At 44.6% G+C, this 23,676-nt stretch overlaps 2 pseudogenes; one reads left to right on the top strand and one right to left on the bottom strand.

The window, feature by feature from the left end:
* Positions 1–23,072, top strand: part of LOC101121796 (cytochrome P450 2B4-like) — a 60,865-nt pseudogene extending 37,793 nt beyond the window's left edge.
* On the bottom strand, positions 597–2,283 carry LOC101122211 (translational activator of cytochrome c oxidase 1-like; annotated as a pseudogene).
* Positions 23,073–23,676: the final 604 nt, after the last annotated feature.

Genomic DNA, 23,676 nt, shown 5'->3' with positions numbered 1-23,676 from the left:
AGAGTCAGAGTCAGGCATTCTGGGCATCAGACAGCTTTCAAAACCAGCATGGTGTTTCTTTTCCTGAGTGCAGCCCACTGATAGGTTCACTCAGCAGTGAAAGCACTCAGGACACAGAGGGACCTGGACAAAGCAAGGCCTCGGAGTCCCTTACACTGGCACCCTTTGTTCTAGAGCCTTAAGCTCTCTGGCAGAAGAAGGATACAGAGGCCACAGGAAGAGAACAAGGATGCGTGCACAGCAGTTCACATTGCCCTCGGACAGCTCCAGGAGAAAGAGATCCTGTGTCTTCTCCCTGAGGTCCAATGTCTTAGAGCAGATCCAGCACAAGGCATCAGTTGAACAGCTTGTAAGTACAGTTCCTGGTACACAGTAGGTGTTTGATTGATATTAGGTATGTGAAAGAATGAGATTCTAGACCAGCACTAGAACACAAAGCACCTGGAGGGAGTCACGTTTCTATGGTCAATCAAAAAAATACAGTCTTGGGACTGGAGTACTGGAACTAAGCCCACAGACTTAAAGTCAAGAGGGTCCCACCAACTGGACACAAACCCAGGAAAACTCAAGTCACACAACAGCAGGGCAGCTACTCAGGTCAATAATTACTGTTATTATTGAAGAGTAGTTTCTAGTACATGGGCCCTCAGGGCGCCTACGGTTTCCACAAGGGCCGGATTCCTGAGATCAGAACTTGACTAGCTGACTGGCCACACCCCCCACATCGAGAAGGATGTGGGGGACTCACCGAGGAGGGCTCAGACACCAGCAGAGCTGACAGAGAGGCTTCACGGACATGTAGCGAGTCAGCTGACCGCAAAACTGCAGGTCTATGCTTGCTAACCTGCTAGGCAAACCAGCCCCCCACCCCCGATCTGCTTGAGTCTCAGGGGACCCTGCAGAAGCTTGTGCTACAGAATAGGCTGCCTGGGGGCTCGTACAGTCTGGCTACTCAGTGTTGTCATAGACATGGATCACGTCATCGTGGTTGCCGAGCGCCTGGATGAGATGGGCAGCCTGCTCCAGGTCGGGGTCAGCCAGCCGCACCTTTGTGTTGGGGATGAACTCTAGCGTACAGGACACAGAACATAGGCCCAAGGAGTCCAGTTTCTTCCTCACTTGATGCAGTGAAGAGGCATCACGAATAAACTAGGGACAAAGCAAAGTCAGGAGGTAAGGAGCCAGGAGATAACACGACAAAGCTGGACAGAAGTCTGTAAACACCTGCATGAAATTCCCGAAATGTATCACTGGGTTTAAGTCTTCACTGGCAGAAACAGAGTGTTCAGGCTTCTGAATCCTTCTCGTCCTCAGGAGAGTAAGTCCTATCCAGTATTCACTTAATAAATTATCTGTGCAATATGTGAGCTCTTTATTTCACCTGTCCCCCAGACAGAAGAGACTGAGAGAAGAATACTTAACACGTCTATCAGGGCCCTCTCAGAAGTCCACCAGACACCATGGCTACTACTCACTTTAAAAATGTTCTTTTCCTCTTCGTCTTCGATCTCCTTGACATCCTCAGCTCCTGCTTCTATTGCCAGCTCCAGGGCATGCTCTAAGGTCACAGGTTTCTTCTCTCTGTCCTCCTCTCCAACCACAATCACCCCCCTTTTTGTCAAAGGAGTGCCGAGCTCCTTCGGCCATCATTCCCCTACCCATTCTTGTTCAGGATATGTTTGATGTCCGAGTGGCACTTGGGACTACTGTTAGATAACGCCTCAATGAGAAGAGAAGAGCCACCGGGGCCTCGGCCCTCATACAACAAATACATGTCCTTGGTTTTCTCCATTTTCAGCGCTGCCTCAATTGTTGACTTGGGCATGTGCTTGCTGCGACACACTTCTAGGATGCTGGCCAGGTTGCTGTTGAGCTCAGGGTTGGCGCCTCCTTCTTTAACCGCTAAGCGAATGCTCAAGCTGAGCTTGGAGAAGATGCAACTCCTTTCTGCGTCTTTGGGACCCTTGATGTGCCGGACTTTGGACCACTTGTTGTGTCCCGCGGGGACTTCGGCCGTGAGGTGCAGCGTCCGACCCCCAGCGGCGCTACAGCACGGGGGCTCAGGCTGGAAGGCCAGGGCGGCGCACGGAAGAGCCACCCGGACCCCGGGGCCTCGAGGCCACAAGCACTGGGCAGCGACCTTGCTCAAGCTGATAACAGCCCAAGTTGCCATCGGCTCCGACTCTGGGCCAAGGTCAGTCTGCCACCGAAACGAGCCCGTCCAGAGCCGGTAGCCTCCTCTGCCCGTCACCGGAGACCCAAAGGCTCAGGCCCGCCCAGGACAGTGAGAATGCCCAGGACAGCGAGAACGCCAAGGACGCCGCATTGTCCCCCGCAATCTATTTTTTAATTAGAAATCTAGCATTCTATTCATACTAAGTCAAACAAGTAGAATCAAAATGCCATAATTTTTTAGCTTAGGCAAAAAGTCACAAGTTTTCAAAAACATATATATTATACATATTATACAGATATACATATACATACAAAAGCTTTTCTACTACACTTGATAAGCTTTGAGAAAAAAGATTAAAAAGGAGATGCAGAAATTGAAGAACATAAATGAAATGAAATGGGAGCACTGGATATGAAATAGAAAAAGTGAAACAAATTAGATAAAAGTAGATCATCATAGAGTCCAGTTGTTTTTAAACATGACTGCTCATTAGAAGCATTTATCTAGAGTAGTGTGTATATGTTAATCCTAGTCTCAATTTATCCCTCCCACCCATTATTCCTTGGTAAACATATGTTTGTTTTCTATATCTGTGACTCTATTTTTGTTTTTCAATTTTAATTAGTTTTTTTGAAGTACAGTTGATTTGTACAATGTTGTATTAGTTTCTGCTGTACAGCAAATTGAATCAGCCATATATACACATATGTCCACCCTCTTTTAAACTGCAATGCCATATAGGTCATTACCAAGTATTCAGTAGAGTTCCCTGTGCTATACAGTGTGTTCTTATAAGTTATCTATTTTGTATCTGTTGTTGTTCAGTTGCCAAATAGTGTCTGACTCTGCGACCCCATGGACTGCAGCATGCCAGGCCTCCCTGTCCCTCATTATCTCCTGGAGTTTGCCCAAGTTCATGCCCATTGAATCAGTGATGCATCCAACCATCTCATCTTTTGCCACCCTCTTCTCATTTTGCCATTGATCTTTCCCATCATCAGGGTCTCTTCCAATGAATTGGCTCTTTGCGTCAGGTGGCCAAAGTATTGGAACTTTAGCTTTAGCATCAGTCTTTCCAATGGATGTTCAGGGTTGATTTCCCTTAGGATTGACTGGTTTCATCTCCTTGCATTCCAAGGGACTCAAGAGTCTTCTCAAGCACCACAGTTCAAAAGCATCAATTCTTTGGGGCTCAGTTTTCTAATGGTCCAACTCTCATATCCATACATGACCACTGGAAAAATCATAGCTTTGACCATACAGACCTTTTTTGGCAAAGTGATGTCTTTGTTTTCTAATACGCTGTCTAGGTCTGTCATAGCTTTTCTTCCAAGAAGAAAGCATCTTCAAACTTCATGGCTGCAGAGGCCATCCACAGTAATTTTGGAGGCCAAGAAGAGAAAATCTGTCACTGCTTCCATTTTTTCCCCATCTATTTGTGATGAAGTGATGGGACAAGATGCCATGATTTTAGATTTTTGAATATTGAGTTTTAGGCCTGCTTTTTACTCTCTTATTTCACTTCCATCAAGAGGCTCTTTAGTTCCTCTTTGCTTTCTGCCATTAGGGTGGTATCATCGACATATCTACGGTTATTTATATTGAAAGGTTGTTGCTGAGCCGTGAAAGATGCTGGGATTCTTGGCCTCTGGAGGAGAGGAATTCAATCGGGGCCAGGGACAAGGCTTGATCACTCAGAGCTTTTGTGTAATAAAGTTTTATTAAGGTATAAAAGAGATAGAGAAAACTTCTGACATAGACACCAGAAGGGAGCAGAAAAAGTGTCTCCATGCTAGTCTTTAACAGGAAGTTATACACCTACTGGGCTTCCCTTGTGGCTCAGCTGGTAAAGATTCCACCTGCAATGTAGGAGACCTGGGTTTGATCCATTGGTGGGGAAGATCCCCTGGAGAAGGGAAAGGCTACCCACTCCAGTGTTCTGCCCTAGAGAATTCCATGGACTGTAGTTTATGGGGTTGCAAAGAGTCAGACACGACTGAGTGACTTTCACTTCACTTCACTTATATACCTACTTAGCTCAGTTCAGTTAGTTCAGTCACTCAGTAGTGTCCGACTCTTTGTGACCCCATGAATCGCAGAACATCAGGCCTCCCTATCCATCACCAACTCCCGGAGTTTGCTCAAACTCATGTCCATTGAGTCGGTGATGCCATCCAGCCATCTCATCCTCTGTTGTCCCCTTCTCCTCCTGCCTCCAATCCCTCCCAGCATCATGGTCTTTTCCAAGACCCTGGTGTCCATGAACTGGACATGGAACAACAAACTGGTTCCAAATAGGAAAAGGAGTACATCAAGGCTGTATATTGTCACCCTGATTATTTAACTTATGTGCAGAGTACATCATGAGAAATGCTGGGTTGGAAGAAGCACAAGCTGGAATCAAGATTGCTGGGAGAAATATCAATAACCTCAGATATGCAGATGATACCACTCTTTTGGCAGAAAGGATGGCCAAAGTATTGGAGGCCCAAAGTATTGGAGTTTCAGCTTTAGCATCAGTCCTTCCAATGAACGCCTAGGACTGATCTCCTTTAGAATGGACTGGTTGGATCTCCTTACAGTCCAAGGGACTCTCAAGAGTCTTCTCTAACACCACAGTCCAAAAGCATCAATTTTTCGGTGCTCAGCTTTCTTCACAGTCCAACTCTAACATCCATCCATGACTTCTGGAAAAACCATAGCTTTGATTAGATGGACCTTTGTTGGCAAAGTAATGTCTCTGCTATTTTTAATATGCTATCTAGGTTGGTCATAACTTTCCTTCCAAGGAGTAAGCGTCTTTTAATTTCATGGCTGCAGTCACCATCTGCAGTGATTTTCGAGCCCCCAAAAATAAAAGTCTGACACTGTTTCCACTGTTTCCTCATCTATTTCCCATGAAATGATGGGACCAGATGCCATGATCTTCGTTTTCTGAATGTGGAGCTTTAAGCCAACTTTTTCACTCTCCTCTTTCACTTTCATCAAGAGGCTTTTTAGTTCCTCTTCACTTTCTGCCATAAAGGTGGTGTCATCTGCATATCTGAGGTTATTGATATTTCTCCCAGCAATCTTGATTCCAGCTTGTGCTTCTTCCAGCCCAGCATTTCTCATGATGTACTCCGCATAGAAGTTAAATAAGCAGGGTGACAATATACAGCCTTGACGTCCTCCTGTTCCTATTTGGAACCAGTCTGTTGTTCCTTGTCCAGTTCTAACTGTTGCTTCCTGACCTGCATACAGATTTCTCAAGAGGCAGGTCAGGTGGTCTGGTATTCCCATCTCTTTTCGAATTTTCCACAGTTTATTGTGATCCACACAGTCAGCAGAAGTAGATGCTTTTCTGGAATTCCCTTGCTTTTTCTATGATCCAGTGGCAATTTGATGTCTTGTTCCTCTGTCTTTTCTAAACCCAGCTTGTACATCTGGAAGTTCTCAATCTTTTTGACTTATGTTTTTTCTGGACAGTTGTCCAAGAATGGGATTGTTGGGTCATATGGTAACTATATTTTTTGTTTTCTAAAGAACATCCATACTGTTCCCCATACTGGTTACACCAATTTACATTCTCTCCAACAGTGTAGGAGGGTTCCCTTTGGAGAGAGACATTCGAATAGACGTAGACTTTGAGCTGTGATGCTGTGTAGGTTAGGAGGGAGAGATTCTATAGCTTGGATGTGGGGAGTCTCTGTAATTTTTAAAAGCAAAACTGAGAGGTCTCAGGGCAAAGCCAAGAGAGGGGGATGCTTGGGGTCGGTGGTATGTGAGGCTCGGAGGAGACCACAGGGTTCCAGTCTCAGCTGTTCCCTGTTGGGGCTGAAGTCTGAAGGTTAGGTTAACTGGGAGGTATGAGGCAGGGTTGAAGTGGAGATCCTTCTCTTGAGTCAGGAGTGAGACCTGGACTCTGCCCCCACAGCTTCAGGAGAAATACGGGGATATCTTTACCGTCTACCTTTACCGTCAACAGTGGTCTCAGCCCACTGTCATCCTATGGGGATACGAGGTGATGAGGGAGGCTCTGGATCTCTGGCCGAGGGCACATCGCCATCATTGACCCTGTCTTCCAGGGAACAGGTGAGTGGGGAACGAGGGTGAGGATTAGGGAGAGGAAGAGGGACTATCCCATGTGCCTTCAAAACCTTCCCTCCACGCCCCACCATCAGGTCTGGGTCTTGTCAGTGGGAAGTCATGGAAGGTTCTACGGCGATTCTCTGTGACCATCATGAAGGACTTTGGGATGGGGAAGCAGAGTATTGAGGAACGAATCAAGGAGGAGGCTCAGTCTCTGGTGGAGGAGCTTCAGAAATCCCAGGGTGAGTGCAGGCTGGGTGGAGGTGGGGATGAGATGGGGTGAGAGAGAGGGAGAGGGCATGTGACTGATAATGAGAGATCCAGAGACAAAGACAGAGGCAGAAACAGGTTCAGATAAAGAGAGGAGAAGGAGATAGAGACAGAAAAAGAGAAAGAGAATGAGGAAAAACAGAGAAATAGAGACTAGCAAAGAGAGAGGGAGAGGCAGAGAAAGTAGACAGAAGCACAGAGAGCATAGACAGAGAGAAAGACAGCAAAAGCAAGACAGAGAGATATGGAGAAGGTGACACAATAAATCTAGGAACAGAAACTGCAGGGGAAAGTGAAAGCAAAAAGTAAAGGGAGTAGGGAGTTATTGAAGTCAGGGGAACACGGAATGTCAATGAGGTTAAGGAGAGGGGCTACAAAGATGTGGCAAGAGAACAGAGAAGAAGGAGTGAGTCTGAAAGAGTGAATGAAAAGACCAGAGAAAGTCAGCCCAAGACACAGACCAAGGAAATCAACAAGAGACCCCGAGGTGGAGACCTTCAGAAAGAAATCTTAGAAACCAATAAAAGCTGAGTCAACCAAGAGAAAGACAAACTAATCAAAGGAGCTAGGATGACATGGCACCAGCCAGGTCAGAGCCAACCAGAAGGACTGTGCAGGGGACCCCTCCCCCATGACAGACCTCTCTCCTCAGGGGCCTACCTGGATCCCCACCTCCTCTTTAACTCCATCAGTGCCAACATCATCTGCTCCGTTGTCCTTGGTGAGCACTTTAATTACCAGGGCCCTAGATTATTATGGCTGCTACATTTAATAAATGAAATCTTCATCATTCTCTACTCCTCTTATACTCAGGTGAGGAATCAAATGAATGGTGGGCCAGTAATCAGGGTGGGTGGACCCCAGGAACAGATCAAATACTTTCTGTCCTGAACACTAAACACAGAAGGTACAACACTTGTCCCCTCCCAGGTGAGGCCATCCATCAGTTCAGAGGTCATAATTAGGCCTTGGACAAGGACAGGCTTCAAGAGAAGAAACCTCAGCAGATGTGAGAGTGACTGGGTGCAGGGATCTATGCACTGTTTGCGTGTGTGTGTGTTGGGGTGGGTGTGAGTGTGTGTGTGTGTGTGTGTGTGCACTCAGGTAGGAGGTACACCCGCCAAGTCCACAGGGTGAATTATGCCCTTTGGATGTTGCCGCGTGTGCAGCTCAGAGCATCAACACTCACAGCACCAGCCCAGTGAACACAATGGATTCTGTGCCTTGTCTGTTGCCCTGTAGGTGTTTGAAATCTTCCCGGGCATCTTGAAACACTTTCCTGGCATACACACCCACTTGTACAGCATGACTGAAGAAGTGAAAGATTTTATCACTGAGAACAGGGAGAGGCGCCAGAAGATGCTAGCCTTCAGTGGCCCTAAGGACTTCACTGATTCCTTCCTACTCTGCATGGACAAGGCAAGGCCTGCCCCCAATGGGCATTGGGGATGGGAAAGACAGTGATGGAAATCGTACTGACATTGAACTAATATCTTTGAGTGTGATGTACATGTTCTTTAAATGTTGAAATACTTCCCTGAGGATTAGCAAGAAAGCCAAAGATCCAACCTCTCAGCAGAGCCCCCTACCATTCCTTCCTATACCCCCTCAACACTTCCTTCCAGCAGCCTCTAAAGAGATGGTAAGCAGTTAACATGTGTCCAGTAAACTTTTTCTGAGACACAGCTCTCTCCTTCTCCCAGTTGGGACAGAGTCAAGTCTGTTCTGATTGGTCAAGCTCCATGTATATTCAGATTGATAGAGGCGAATGTCTGTTCTGATTGATCTGACAAGTGCCATACCAGCTGTCAAATATGGACAAGGCAAGGGCTGCCCTGGACTCGGGGGGAGTGGGAGCCGGAAAGAGACTGATGGACACACTACTGACATTGAGCTAGTATCTTTATGAAGGATGTATGTGTTCTTTAAATGTTGAAATACTTCCCTAAGGATTAGCAAGCAGTCCGTGGTCCAATCCCTCCCCTCTATTCCTTCCTAATCCTCTCGAAGCCTTCCTTTTGGAATGCCTTTAAAGGGATTATGACAAAGTTAACACATGGTCCAGTAAGCTTACTCTGGGATGGATCTCACTCCTTCCCCCAATTCTGACAGGCACAGATCCGAGTTTGTTCTGATTAGTCAGAGGCCTATGTCTGTTCTAACTGATGGAGGCCAACATCTGTTCTGGCAAGTGCTTCAGTTCGGTCGCTCAGTCGTGTCCAACTCTTTACCACCCCATGAATTGCAGCACGCCAGGCTCCCTGTCCATCACCAACTCCTGGAGTTCAATCAGACTCGCGTCCATTGAGTCAGTGATGCCATCCAGCTATTTCATCCTCTGTCGTCCGCTTCTCCTCCTGCCCGCAATCCCTCCCCACATCAAAGTCTTTTCCAATGAGTCAACTCTTTGCATGAGGTGGCCAAAGTACTGGAGTTTCAGCTTTAGCATCATTCCTTCTAAAGAAATCCTAGGGCTGATCTCCAGAATGGACTGGTTGGATCTCCTTGCAGTCCAAGGAACTCTCAAGAGTCTTCTCCAATACCACAGTTCAAAAGCATCAATTCTTTGGCACTCAGCCTTCTTCACAGTTCAACTCTCACATCCATACATGACTACTGGAAAAACCATAGCCTTAACTAGACAGACCTTAGTCGGCAAAGTAATGTTTCTGCTTTTGAATATGCTATCTAGGTTGGTCATAACTTTTCTTCCAAGCAGTAAGCTATTAAATATCTTCAGGATCATCCCTGGAATGTCAGCTGTAAGGGCCAATCAGGAGTGCAATGACACCCAAGGACAGAGAGAATCAACAACAGAAAATCAACAAAATCAACAAATTAACCTCTAACTTTCATTGAGCTTATCATAAATTATCAAAATAACTCCATGAGGATGCAGTAAGACACTGAGAGATTATATTCCTCACCCAAATACACACAGCTGGTAAATGTTAGGGTGAGAATTTGAAGTCCAGGCACTTTGATTCCGGAGCTCACACTTTTGGTACCTTGTTGGCCTTGATTAGAGAAAAAGAGGTTCAAGAAAAAGAATAACTGGCACAGAGGAACATGGTGTTGGTAGGGAGATAAGAAGACTCAGAAATGGGGAATTTCTGCAGGGAGAAACGTTAAGAATCACCCATCCCCATCTCTAGGAGCGCTCAAATCCTGAGAGTTTCACCAGGAGAATCTCATTCACATGGCGCTCTCACTGTTCTTTACTGGTACAGAGACCTCCAGCTCCACACTCTGCTTTCGGTTTCTACTCCTTCTTAAGAACCCCGGTGTCTTAGGTGAGCTGGGCTTATGGGAGGTGGGGGCGGGGGAGGAATGAGGGTCTCTAAGGCCATGCTGGGAGGCTGATATGCTAAAACAGATAACTTCTGTCCTGAGCGATCTGGAAAAAAAAAAAAAAAATCACCCCTAGAGGGCTTCCCTGGTAGCTCAGCTGGTAAAGAATCCTCCTGCAATGGGGGAGACCTGGGTTGGATCCTTGTGTTGGGAAGATCCCTTGGAGGAGGGCATGGCAACCCACTCCAATATTCTTGCGTGGAGAATCCCCATGGACAGAGGAGTCTGGTGGGCTATAGTCCATGGGATTGCAAGGAATTGTATGTGACAGCAACTAAGCACAGCACACAGGCATTTGTAACTCTGGTGGCTCAGATGGTAAAACGTCTGCCTGCAATGCAGGAGACCCGGGTTCAATCCCTGGGTCGGGAAGATCCCCTGGAGAAGGAAATGGCAACCCACTCCAGTACTCTTGCCTGGAAAATTCCATGGACGGAGGAGCCTGGTAGGCTACAGTTCATGGGGTTGCAATGAGTCGGACACGACTGAGCGACTTCACTATCAGTGACAAAACTCTTTGAAGTTAACAGAGCACTTTAGGATTTACTTTACAAAGAATTTTTCACGCAGGCAAGCACCCTCTGGTGTAGAAGGTGTTTGTACTCATGCAGTGTTTTGCAATCTGCCCTGAGTGATGGTAAGGTGCCTTCTGGTTTTCAAAGAATGCTCCTGACGTAAAGCATTACCTTTTGCAGTGCATTTTGCTGTCTACTAAAGTACAGGATTCTTGCCAACTACTCTTTCAAGTGGACTAAGAATTTGACTTTTTAACATATATTGCTAATTTACATGGAGAAGGAAATGGCCAATTTACAACTAATTAAAAAGCCCCTCCATTGGTTCTCAGTTGATGTCTGCAGATCAGACTTGGAGATACTCTCACCTCAGCAGACTCCATTCTTTCACTGGAATGAATTTAAAGCCAGCCTGAGGGAATGACTTATCTAAAATCACATAGCAAGTGAGTGAGACAAAAGGAGACGACACCAGTTTCAGCTACAATTCATTTTTAGTTGGAAAAGCAAAAAGCACCATTAAGTGTTGAATGAATTTCTACCCACCCATCCTTACCCAGTTTACCCCCTGTCATAACTCATAACTAGAGTAAAAATAACAGATAAGACTTCTTCACAAACAAGTTTCTAACTTTCTTTTTTGATGCTCTCATTGAGAGGAACGATAACCCAACATCTTAGAAAAGAATTTATAAGACCCTTTCATCAGTCTGCAGGTCATTTTCAGGTCACTTGGTTGAGTCCACTGTTATGGGCATTTGTTGACATACCCTCCTCCCACTTGAACTGTTCTCAGAGAAAGTCCAGGCAGAAATCGACAGAGTGATTGGTGCACACCGTCTCCCAGCTCTGGAACATCGGGCAAAAATGCCTTATACAGATGCTGTCATCCACGAGATTCAGAGATTCAGTGACCTAGTCCCTCTTGGTGTCCCCCACTCTGTCATCAAGGACACTCACTTCCGAGGATATTACCTCCCTAAGATGAGACCAGCAGGGTCACAAATCTTGATTGTAGGTGCTGTCTGCCTCCAATCCTATGGTTCATATCTGGTTGTTGGACTATGATAAGAATTTTCATTTCCAGATTTCTATGGAAGAGAAGAGATTTTACAAATATACTGAAGTCTTCTTTCTTTTGTTCAGCCATATTTATTACCTTTACAAGATATTAGGTTTGCTGGAGAAAATAGAATATATTTTTGAAGCTCGTTATACAGTAGAGTTGGTTTTTGTAAACCTTTTAAAATCATTTCATCTTAATGTTTATATGAATCCACGTGTTTATATATACCCATACACACAATGATTGGCTCATACTGTGAGAGTCAGTTTGCAACTGAGTGACCTTGTCTTTCCATGCATCTAGCACAATTTGGGAGAAGGCAATGGCGCCCCACTCCAGTACTCTTGCCTGGAAAATCCCATGGATGGAGGAGCCTGGTAGTCTGCAGTCCATGGGGTCGGTAAAAGTCAGACAAGACTGGGCGACTTCACTTTCACTTTTCACTTTCATGCATTGGAGAAAGAAATGGCAACCCACTCCAGTGTTCTTGCCTGGAGAATCCCAGGGATGGGGGAGCCTGGTGGGCTGCCGTCTATGGGGTGGCACAGAGTTGGACACGACTGAAGTGACTTAGCAGCAGCAGCAGCAGCACAATTTGCAATTTGTGTGTGTGTGTGTGTATGTGAGTGTCCTTTTCTTTTTTTAATATAACAGTTTGTTGTAAACATATTGTTCAGGCCAATGACTATGGTTATAACTCATTTTTTTTGTGTGTGGTAGCTTACATTGCTGAGATAGGTGTACCTAGAGGTGATATTCACAGTTTTGAATCACCCAATGGACAGCAGTGGAAGTGAGAAATAGATTTAAAGGACTTCCTCAGCGATCCATGCAAATAAATAGAGGAAAACAATAGAATGCGAAAGACTAGAGATCTCCTCCAAAAATTTAGAGATATCAAGGGAACATTTCATGCAAAGATGGGCTCAATAAAGGACAGAATGATAGACACCTAACAGAAGCAGAAGATTTTAAGAAAGGTGGCAAGACTACACAGAAGAACTCTCCAAAAATGAGCTTCACGACCCAGATAATCATGATGGTGTGATCACTCCCCTAGAGCCAGACATCCTGGAATGTGAAGTCAAGTGGGCCTTAGGAAGCATCACTACGAACAAAGCTAGTGGAGGTGATGGCATTCCAGTTGAGCTATTTCAAACCCTAAAAGATGATGCTGTGAAAGTGTTTCACTCAATATGCCGCAAATTTGGAACACTCAGCAGTGGCCACAGGACTGGAAAAGGTCAGTTTTCACTCCAATCCTAAAGAAAGGCAATGCCAAAGAATGCTCAAACTACTGCACAATTGCACTCATCTCACACGCTAGTAAAGTAATTCTCAAAATTCTCCAAGCCAGGCTTCAGCAATATGTGAACCATGAACTTCCAGATGTTCAAGCTGGTTTTAGAAAAGGCAGAGGAGCCAGAGATCAAATTGCCAACATTCTCTGGATCATTGAAAAAGCAAGAGAGTTCCAGAAAAACATCTATTTCTGCTTTATTGACTATGCCAAAGCCTTTGACTGTGTGGATCACAATAAACTGCGGAAAATTCTGAAAGAGATGGGAATACCAGATCATCTGACCTGCCTCTTGAGAAACCTGTATGCAGGTCAGAATGCAGCAGTTCAAACTGGACATGGAACAACAAACTGGTTCCAAATAGGAAAAGGAGTACATCAAGGCTGTATATTGTCACCCTGCTTATTTAACGTATATACAGAGTACATCATGAGAAACGCTGGGCTGGAGGAAGCACAAGCTGGAATCAAGATTCCCGGGAGAAATCTCAATAACCTCAGATATGCAGATGACATCACCCTTATGGCAGAAAGTGAAGAAGAACTAAAGAGTCTCTTGATGAAAGTGAAAGAGGAGAGTGAAAAAGTTAACTTAAAGCTTAACATTCAGAACACTAAGATCATGGCATCAGTCCCCATTAGTTCAATTCAGTTCAGTTCAGTCTCTCATTCGTGTCCAATTCTTTGCGACCCCATGAATTGCAACACGCCAGGCCTCCCTGTCCATCACCAACTCCCGGAGTTCACTCAGACTCGTGTCCATTGAGTCAGTGATGCCATCCAGCCATCTCATCCTTTGTCGTCCCCTTCTCCTCCTGCCCCCAATCCCTCCCAGCATCAGAGTCTTTTCCAATGAGTCAACACTTCACATGAGGTGACCAAAGTACTGGAGTTTCAGCTTTAGCATCATTCCTTCCAAAGAAATCCCAGGGCTGATCTCTCTGCAGTCCAAGGAACTCTCAAGAGTCTTCTCCAACACCACAGTTCGAAAGCATCAGTTCTTTGGCACTCAGCCTTCTTCACAGTCCAACTCTTACATCCATACATGACCACAGGAAAAACCATAGCCTTGACTAGATGGACCTGAGTCGGCAAAGTAATGTCTCTGCTTTTGAATATGCTATCTAGGTTGGTCATAACTTTTCTTCCAAGGAGTAAGTGTCTTTCAATTTCATGGCTGCAATCACCATCTGCAGTGATTTTGGAGCCCCCCCCAAAAAAAGTCTGACACTGTTTCCACTGGTTCCCCATCTATTTGCCATGAAGTGATGGGACCAGATGCCATGATCTTCGTTTTCTGAATGTTGAGCTTTAAGCCAACTTTTTCACTCTCCACTTTCACTTTCATCAAGAGGCTCTTTAGTTCTTCACTTTCTGCCATAAGGGTGGTGTCATCTGCATATCTGAGGTTATTGATATTTCTCCCAGAAATCTTGATTCCAGCTTGTGTTTCTTCCAGCCCAGCATTTCTCATGATGTACTCCGCATAGAAGTTAAATAAGCAGGGTGACAATATACAGCCTAAACGTACTCCTTTTCCTATTTGGAACCAGTCTGTTGTTCCACGTCCAGTTTTAACTGTTTCTTCTGACCTGCATATAGGTTTCTCAAGAGGTAGGTCAGGTGGTCTGGTATTCCCATCTCTTTTAGAATTTTCCACAGTTTATTGTGATCCATACAGTCAAAGGCTTTGGCATAGTCAATAAAGCAGAAATAGATGTTTTTCTGGAACTCTCTTGCTTTTTCCATGATCCAGGGGATGTTGGCAATTTGATCTCTGGTTCTCTGCCATTTTTAAAACCAGCTTGAACATCAGGAAGTTCACGGTTCACGTATTGCTGAAGCCTGGCTTGGAGAATTTTGAGCATTACTTCACTAGCATGTGAGTTGAGTGTAATTGTGCAGTAGTTTGAGCATTCTTTGGCATTGCCTTTCTTTGGGATTGGAATGAAAACTGACCACTGCTGAGTTTTCCAGATTTGCTGGCATATTGAGTGAAGCACTTTTACAGCATCATCTTTCAGGATTTGAAATAGCTCAATTGGAATTCCATCACCTCCACTAGCTTTGTTCATAGTGATGCTTTCTAAGGCCCACTTGACTTCACATTCCAGGATGTCTGGCTCTAGATGAATGATCACACCATCGTGATTATCTGGGTCGTGAAGATCTTTTTGCACTGTTCTTCTGTGTATTCTTGGCAAATAGATGGGGAAACAGTGGAAACAGTGGCTGACTTTATTTTTCTGGGCTCCAAAATCACTGCAGATGGTAATTGCAGCCATGAAATTAAAAGACGCTTACTTCTTGGAAGGAAAGTTATGACCAACCTAGACAGCATATTAAAAAGCAGAGACATTACTTTGCCAACAAAGGTCCATCTAGTCAAGGCTATGGTTTTCCAGTGGTCATGTATGGATGTGAGAGTTGGACTGTGAAGAAATCTGAGCACCAAAGAACTGATGCTTTTGAACTGTGGTGTTGGAGAAGACTCTTGAGAGTCCCTTGGACAGCAAGGAGATACAACCAATCCATCTTAAAGGAGATCAGTCCTGGGTGTTCATTGGAAGGACTGATGCTAAAGCTGAAACTCCAATACTTTGACCACCTGATGTGAAGAGCTGACTCATTGGATAAGACCCTAATGCTGGGAAAGATTGAATGCAGGAGGACAAGGGGACGACAGAGGATGAGATGGTTGAATGGCATCACTGACTCAATGGGCACGTGTTTGGGTGGATTCTGGGAGTTGGTGGTGGACAGCGAGGCCTCGCATGCTGCAGTTCATGGGATCGCAGACAGTTGGACGCGACTGAGTGATTGAACTGAACTGAACTGAATGAACAGTACCCATCAGGTTATATTCTGGCCCCAGTCCTGGAGTCAGCTCTTTACAGGGCTCTGTTGAGTCAAATGTGAGCCTTTTAGTTGATGGATCATAAAGAAGACCAAGGCGTCTTGGGGATGAAGGATCAGGGTGATTGGTGGGGATGCCTAGAGGGATCAGACACTAGTAAACAAATGGGGGAGTCATTTCAACATTTCTGCCACTAACTATAGAGCCACACAGTGGGTGAAGCTCATTATCAGCTGCGGAGGCACCATAATGGATTCAGCCACTCTTTGTTGATGGCCATTTGAATCCACTTGTCTTTGATGTCCTCTTAGGACATTACTGTGTACACCATCCTGAGCTCTGCCCTCCAAGACCCACACCACTTTTAGAGCCAGTTGCCTTCTACCCTGGCTTCTTCCTGGATGTGCAGGGCAACTTCAGAAAGTCAGAGTCTTCATTCCATTCTCCATGGGTAAGTCATGCTCTTTCTCCCAAGAGGGAATGCCTGCTCACTCACGCTCTGTGTATGACTTTCTGATTCAGTTCAGCCCCAAACACTTGGTGAACATTTTGGGAAAATGTGAGGATTCTGGAGGAAAAAGAAAGCAAAACATCTACAGAGAGAGAGAGAGTGTGAGGCAAAGGGAAGGGATATGGTATGATAGAGGAGATAATGGAGACAAAATCAGTGATATAGGTAAAGAGACAGACGCAGACACACGTTTCTTGCACACACAGAACAGACGAAGAAATGATCCGTTTTTGAGCACCTGCTATGTGCCAGGAATGTTGAAAGATGTTTACAGTTTTTCTTTGAAAACTCAAATAGCTATTCTAATTTTTATATTGGAAACAAGGGGGAATTTTTATAATATAAGTGAAGACAAAAAAGAGTTTCATATTTAAAATATGAGCCAGGTTAGAGTGAGATCCGTTGGTACTCAGGGCACATAAATTTAAGGAATATTCACTCCCAGGGTTGTGCAGTTACCTTGATTTAATCACCTATCAAGTAATTCAACTTTTAGCTACTGACTTGAAATTCCTTCAACTGAAAAAATTTAATCTCCTTAGGTCTACCTCTGTTTGTTTTTTATATTGACTCACCTCTACAGTCATTGTCTAATCTATCTTTTCTAGATATATAATATTATTTGACTTATTATACCTATACGTATGTTGTAGTATTTTATGGATATCATACTCTTCTTTGTTATTGTAACACATTTTATTGTTCTTCAGAGTATACTTTAGAATTATTTTGTCAAAGTCTCAAAAAAATTCGATTTGGATTTTATTAGAATTCACCAAATTGGTAGTTTGATTCAGATAGCTTTGACGAATCTAAATATTTACTATATCCTAGACACAAGATAGTGTGTCCATTTAGTTCTTGTATTATTGGTGGCATCTTGAACTTTCTTTAAACTAGGCTTTGCCTATTTCTTTCCAAATTTATTCCTAAGGAACATGGGAGGAGATTGTGGCTATTGTTTGTAGGGCCTCTTTTTCAGCTCAGGCTGTGGGCTGCTATTTTAAAAATACCGTAGACTGATGGCTTAGGCAAAATAAATTATTTTCTCACAGTTATGGAAATAATTATTGCCACAAATCACCACAAGTCTGTGATCAGGGATCCAGCATGGTCAGGTTCTGGTGAGGTCTCTCTTTCTGACTTGCACACGGCCATCATCTTGTGTGGCCTCTCATGGCAGAGTGAGGGTTCTGGTATTCCTTCTTCTTCTTATAAGAACCCTCTTCCTTCTTGGAGGCTCCACCCTAATGAAGGCATTTAAACCTAACTACCTTTCAAGATCCCTTCTCAAAATATCACTTTGGGGGTTAGGGCTGCAATGTATAAATTTGGGGAGGACACATTTCAGTATAGAGCATTCTTCTAACGTATTTTAAATTGTTTTAATATGCATATCAGAAATCCACTGAAGTTTTGGGGTGCATATTTCTGTCTTAACTGAACAAATTCCTTATATTATTTTTATAATTAACAGTTTTTCATTTATCTCTTGTCTTTTCCTAATAAATAGTGTTAACGTCTGTAAATGATGATATTTAAATGTTTCTTAGACTAAAGTCACATACCATGTTTTCCTAACACTTCTGGATCATGAGAAGAAATAATACTGATAGTGAGCAATCTCCTCTAATTCCTAACTTTAAGGAGAATGTTTTTATTTTCTCCATTAAGCTTAATGCTGGCTATCATGTATTCTAAATATTTTATGGCTATTCTACCATGTGTTTTTATCAATTGTAAATCAAATTAAGGAAATATCTTGTTTCTATTTTACAAGTTCTTCTTTTTAAAATTTTTTACCAGGGTGTTATATTGAGTATTACCAATAGTTTTCTCAGCTCCTATCAAATGATCAAATTATTTAAGTGGTCAAAGGAAAAAATAATTTGATCATTTGATAGGAGCTGAGAACAAGAGAGACTTCAGGGGACAGGGGACTGGCTCAAGGCCCCATAGGAAACCATGGTCTATGGAGGTCAGGGTAGGGCTAAGGTATGATAAACACTCTGAACATCTCAGTGACTTAAAATCAAAAGGTTATTTTCCTGTGCATGCAACATGCTCATCCCAGGCCTTGAGAGTCTTATAGAATGGGAGCTAATGAAGGTTCTATCCTACATAGTAGACACAGAGAAAACAGCATGACAAGCAAAACTGAGCCCTTGCTTCACTGGACAAAGCAAATACCATCCAAGTTCAATGTGGCAGAGATGTTTATGCACTCAGAGATGAGCTATGAATACTAATGAACAGTAATTAACTTTGCCACACACACACACAAGGCAACTCTTTGGGCTCCTTTCCTCCCATGAGACTGTGGGTCCACAGGATGCAGGCGAAACTTTAGCCCAGCCCAAGGACACATTGCTCTCACCCTTGGTTATTCTGGGGGACATAGGCTGTACTGAAGTCAACTGAGATACTAAGGGCTCCACCAGCATGGATGCTTTTGTGGAAGTTGAACCCATCTTATAGGGAGATCTGAGGGGTGGTTTTGACAGTCAGAACCGTGGCTCTGACTCTCATGTCAATGTATGGCAAAACCACTACAATATTGTAAAGTAATTAGCCTTCAATTAAAATAAGTCAATTTATTTAAAAAAAAAGAAAGAAAGAAAGAAAAGAAAGATGGGGGCAAGAGTGGATGTGGTCCTGGTCTAAGTTTTTAAAGCATGAGGTGGGCATAAGCAGTCAAAATCTCCACAGGTTGGGAGGCCATGGGTCTGGGCATGGATCTGGGAGGCTTATTTGGTTGATTGCTGATTGTGGGCAGGACCAGGGGGCTGGGAAGAGGGTCAAGGTGACCAGAAGAGTGCGGACACTCAGAAACTTAGAGCAAGTCTGTGCATCCACTGATCAGAAGTAGGTCACCATTTGAACAGCCAAGTGCCCACCTACTCCAGGACAGACCAAAGGTTTCATCTCCCTCTACCTCTCTCCCATGGTCCTCATACCCAGGGCACGCTGCCACAGATTTCTCCATTGTTTTCCCATTTTCTCATAAATTGGCTTAGTTGAGATTATAGTTAACACATAAAGGCACACACACAGAGACAGAGAACTCCAGAAGGGAAAAAACTAGGTTCCAGGAGGAACAGAGGAGGGCGCCATATGAGATAGGCTGAGAAGAGGAAGGACTTAGAACATATAGATACCCCTCCAGCGCGGAGGCAAACACACACACACACACACACACACACACACACACACGCACAGAGGTGTGTTAGTATTGAGGACAATAGGATCAGAAGTACCTCACATGTGCTGCTAAGTCACTTCAGTCGTGTCCGACTCGGTGTGACCCCATAGATGGCAGTCCACCAGGCTCCTCCATCCCTGGGATTCTCCAGGCAAGAACACTGGAGTGGGTTGCCATTTCCTTCTCCAATGCATGAAAGTGAAAAGTCAAAGTGAAGTCACTCAGTCATGTCCGACTCTTAACGACCCCACGGACTGCAGCCCACCAGGCTCCTCCATCCATGGGATTTTCCAGGCAAGAGTACTGGAATGGGTTGCCATTGCCTTCTCCAACCTCACGTGTAGGAGTAAGCAAATACCTCAGAATTGTGGGGGTGGAGCAACCAAGTGCTCTGCAGGACTCCGCCCACTGACTCTCCCTCCCTTACACCCTCAGGAAAACGCTTCTGTCTGGGTGAGAGGTTGGCCCCCTCAGAGCTCTTCCTCTGCTTGACCTCCCTCTGCGGAACTTCTCCTTGGATTCTCCCAAGACTCCAGAAGACAATGATCTCATACTGGGCAAATGTGGCAGGGAGGCCACCCTCTGTGTTTCAGGTCTGCTTCCTGCCCCGCAGGGGAAGGGGACGGTGAGAAGCAGAACGAGTCCTTCCATCCAGCCCCTGCCTCTGTCCAAAATTAACACGTGCAGGTTCCTGACTCCTCTCTGCTCCCTGTGTTTGTGGAAGTCTCTTCTCTGGTCTCTCCTTCATCTCCTGCTATAGTCACCACTCCTCCCCAGATGGCCCACTCTGTTGACTGACAATATTTCAGGGTCAAGAAATGTCTTCAAAACTTAGTGTTACCACTACCCCTGGGCTTCCCAGGTGGCACAAGTGGTAAAGAACCCACCTGCCAATGCAGGAGACATAAGAGACTGAGTTTGATCCCTGGCTTGGGAAAATCCCCTGAAGGAAGTCATGGCAACCCGTTGCAGTATTCTTGCCTGGAGAATCCCATGGACAGAGGAGGCTGGGGGGCTACAGTACTTAGGGTTGCAAAGAGCTAGACATGCTGAAGCAACTCAGCATGCAAGCACTATCGCCCCTAGCACAGTTAGGGTAACTGAGGCACCAAAGGAGGGCAAGATTTAGATCTAAGCTTACTGGAGAAGGAAATGGCAACCCACTCCAGTACTCTTGCCTGGAGAATCCCATGGACAGAGGGGAATAAGTGACTATCTCTGGCTCTTTCATTTACCATAATGTTTTCAAGGTTCATCGACATTGTAGCAGATATTAGTATGTCATTTGTTTAATGGCTGACTAATATTCCATTGTGTGGAAATACATTTTGTGTCTTCTTTCATCAGTTAATTGACATGTTGATTGTTCCACCTTTTGTCTGCTGTGGAGAGGTATGTCCACACGCAAGCGTTGTAACACTGCAGTGAAGGGTCCCAGGTTCCACATCTGTTTCATTTCCTTGCTGAAACACTTTCCACCTTTATTCTTTTTTTTTTTTTAACTTTTTACTTTGTATTGGGATATCCCTGGTGACTCACAAGATGAAGAATCTGCCTGCAGTGTGGGAGACCCAGGTTCAGTCCTTGAGTTGGGAAGATCCCCTGGAGAAGGAAATGGCCACTCACTCCAGTATCCTTGCTTGGAGAATTCCACAGGCAGAGGAGCCTGGAGGGCTACAGTCCACAGAGTCGCAAAGAGTCGGACATGACTGAGTGACTAACACTTTCAATTTCACATAGCCAATTAACAAACAAGATTGTGATTGTTTCAGGTGAACAGTGAAGTGACTCAGCCATACGTGTACATGTATCCATTCTCCAAATTTCTGTGCCATCCAGGCTGCCACATAACTTTGAGCAGGGTTCCTTGTGCTATACAGCAGGTCTTTGTTGGTTATCCATTTTAAGTATAGCAGTGTGTACATGTAGGTCCCAAACTCCCTAAGTATCCCTTCCCTGCATCCTCCTCCTCAACCATGAATTCATTCTCTGTTCATCCAAGCAGAAGTCTGTGAGTCTCTTTTTGTTTTGTAAGTTCATTTGTATCATTTCTTTTTAGATTCCACATATGAGGGGTGTCATCTGATATTTCTCCTTCTCTGACTAACTCCAATCAGTATGACAATCTCTAGATCCACCCATGTTGCTGCAAATGGCATTATTTCATTTTTTTTAAAGCTAAGTAATATTCTATTGTATATATACACCATGTATTTCTGGGGTTTTATCTTGTTCATTCATCTGAGGCATAATCCTCTGCCTTTTCATTTTGTTTAGTTTTCTGTGATTGTGGTTTTCATTATCATCAAGTCCCTAGTCTTGAATTTTACCAATGACTTCACTGACCCAGGAACCCTAGCTCTGCCCAGTACAATGGCCTCCTCCTTCAATTGATCTTCAGCTGGGGGCACATGTGGGTTGATGCATGAGAGTCAGTTTATCCATTCAGCAGTCCTCTTCTAAGCTTAGAGAGAGGCACAGATGTGGCAAGTAAAGAGAGAGACAGACAGATAAGGATATAATGAGAGAAAGACAGAGACAAGACAGAGTCAGAGAAAGACAGGAGAAATACTGGCAGAAAGATTGAGAGAGATGTGGGGTAACGCAAGTAGATGGAGGAGAAGGATGAAGAGGAAGAGGAGGAAGAAGAAGGAGAGAAACAGGGTAAGACAGAGAGAGAAAAGGAGAGATTGACATAAATAGCAAAGAAGAAACACTGAAGCAGAGAAAAGGGAACTCAATAGGGAGACTGAAAAATGAGAAAGCATTGCAGACAGAATCAGACTGGCATAGACGGAGAAGGTGAGTTAAATAAGATTGAGGAAGACAGAACAAGGAAGAGGAAAAGAGTATAGAAAGAAACAGTGCCTGACAGGAGGTATAGACAGGAAAAAGGATTGAGGCAGATGACCACGGGCAGAGAGAGCCCAAGGGTGGCTGGTTGCAGAGCCCAAGGGATGGGGAAGACTGGGTGGGAGGAAGCAGAAATCAGGCTCTTTTGGAAGAGCCTGGTTGCAGAACCAGTTACAGAATAATCACATGGGAGCTCTTCCCTGAGTGTTGCTAAGTTCATATGTCCTAACTTCTAAATGGGCCTAGATGTGGGTCAAGTGTTATTCTAAGAATTTTAACAAACATTAACTTCTTTTACTTCATAATAGCCCTACAAGATAGGTACTGTTCTTCCCATATTAGACATGAAAGACAGTAAAAATGTCAAGTCAGAAATATGCCCATACCTCCATGTGGAAGCACACACACTCACACACACATCCAAGGAGAAGTAGCTCCTTACATTCTGTGGAGCCACTGAACTCTTTGGAAATCAAACAAATGCTACAAACAGTGACATGGAAAGATGAGAAAGTTACATCCACCCAACAAAACACACCTACTTTTACAGGATCTGGGACTTGGCTAGGAGTCAACCTTGAATGGCAGGTTAAAAGTCAATTTCACACAAATATACTGCAATGGACACAGGTGTCTGGGCTTTGGGAGGTGACAGGGCAAAGAATGTGCAAGCACCTGTTGTCCACATTGTGAACCTCTGAGCTCACAGGAAAGCCTATTTGTCTCAGCAAAGGCATCTCCTACACAAAATTACTCCTCTTCTTCACCACCATCCTCCAGAACTTCTCCATGGCCAGCCCCTAGACCTCTGAAGACATTGACCTCACTCCCCAGGACAGTGGGGTGGGCAAAGTTCCCTTGATGTTCCAGATCCACTTCCTGCCCCATCAAAGAGGCTGAGGGAAGGTGATCAAGGATGCCAGGGTCACGTGTGTCTCCACCTCTCCAGAGAACTGCCCCTGGACTCTCTCCCTGTCTTCCTGCCTCTGATCAGGCTGTGTTGTGAGCCAGCATCTCTCCCCTCCATGGATACCACCTCCATGGGAAAGTCCCATCTGCAGTCTCACCTCCTTCCATCCTTCCCCAGCTCTTCTAAACTCAAGAAGGTGTTTTTTTCTTTCCCCATGTATAGAATTTCAGCAGTGTTCTATGTGTAGAAAATAGGACTAAATGGGAAAATGTGGCTCAGTATCTCTCTCCACTTCTGCCTCTGACTCCACAGCTCACCCCAAGTGACTTCTCCTCTCTTCAACACAACCACAGCTTCCTTTTCTCATCACCTTGTACTCCTTAATCTGTGCATCCATGGGCTCCCTTGAATCCTCCTTCCAGTAGCTCCTTGAAGTGGGTTCAATTGATTTTGCACACGTTACAGATGAGTAAACAGGAGCTAGGCAATGGCCAGAGTGCTCCAAGGTCATCTGGTTAGTGAGTGGAGAAACAAGATTCACACTCTGGGTCCCTGGATTTTGAGCTCAAACTTTTCATTCAGCTCCTTTCTGTC

Source organism: Ovis aries, chromosome 14 (assembly GCF_016772045.2).
Source record: "Ovis aries strain OAR_USU_Benz2616 breed Rambouillet chromosome 14, ARS-UI_Ramb_v3.0, whole genome shotgun sequence".
Classification (NCBI taxonomy): domain Eukaryota; kingdom Metazoa; phylum Chordata; class Mammalia; order Artiodactyla; family Bovidae; genus Ovis; species Ovis aries.
Note: the sequence above shows the minus strand (reverse complement) of the source record. Positions and strands in the feature narration are given on the sequence as shown.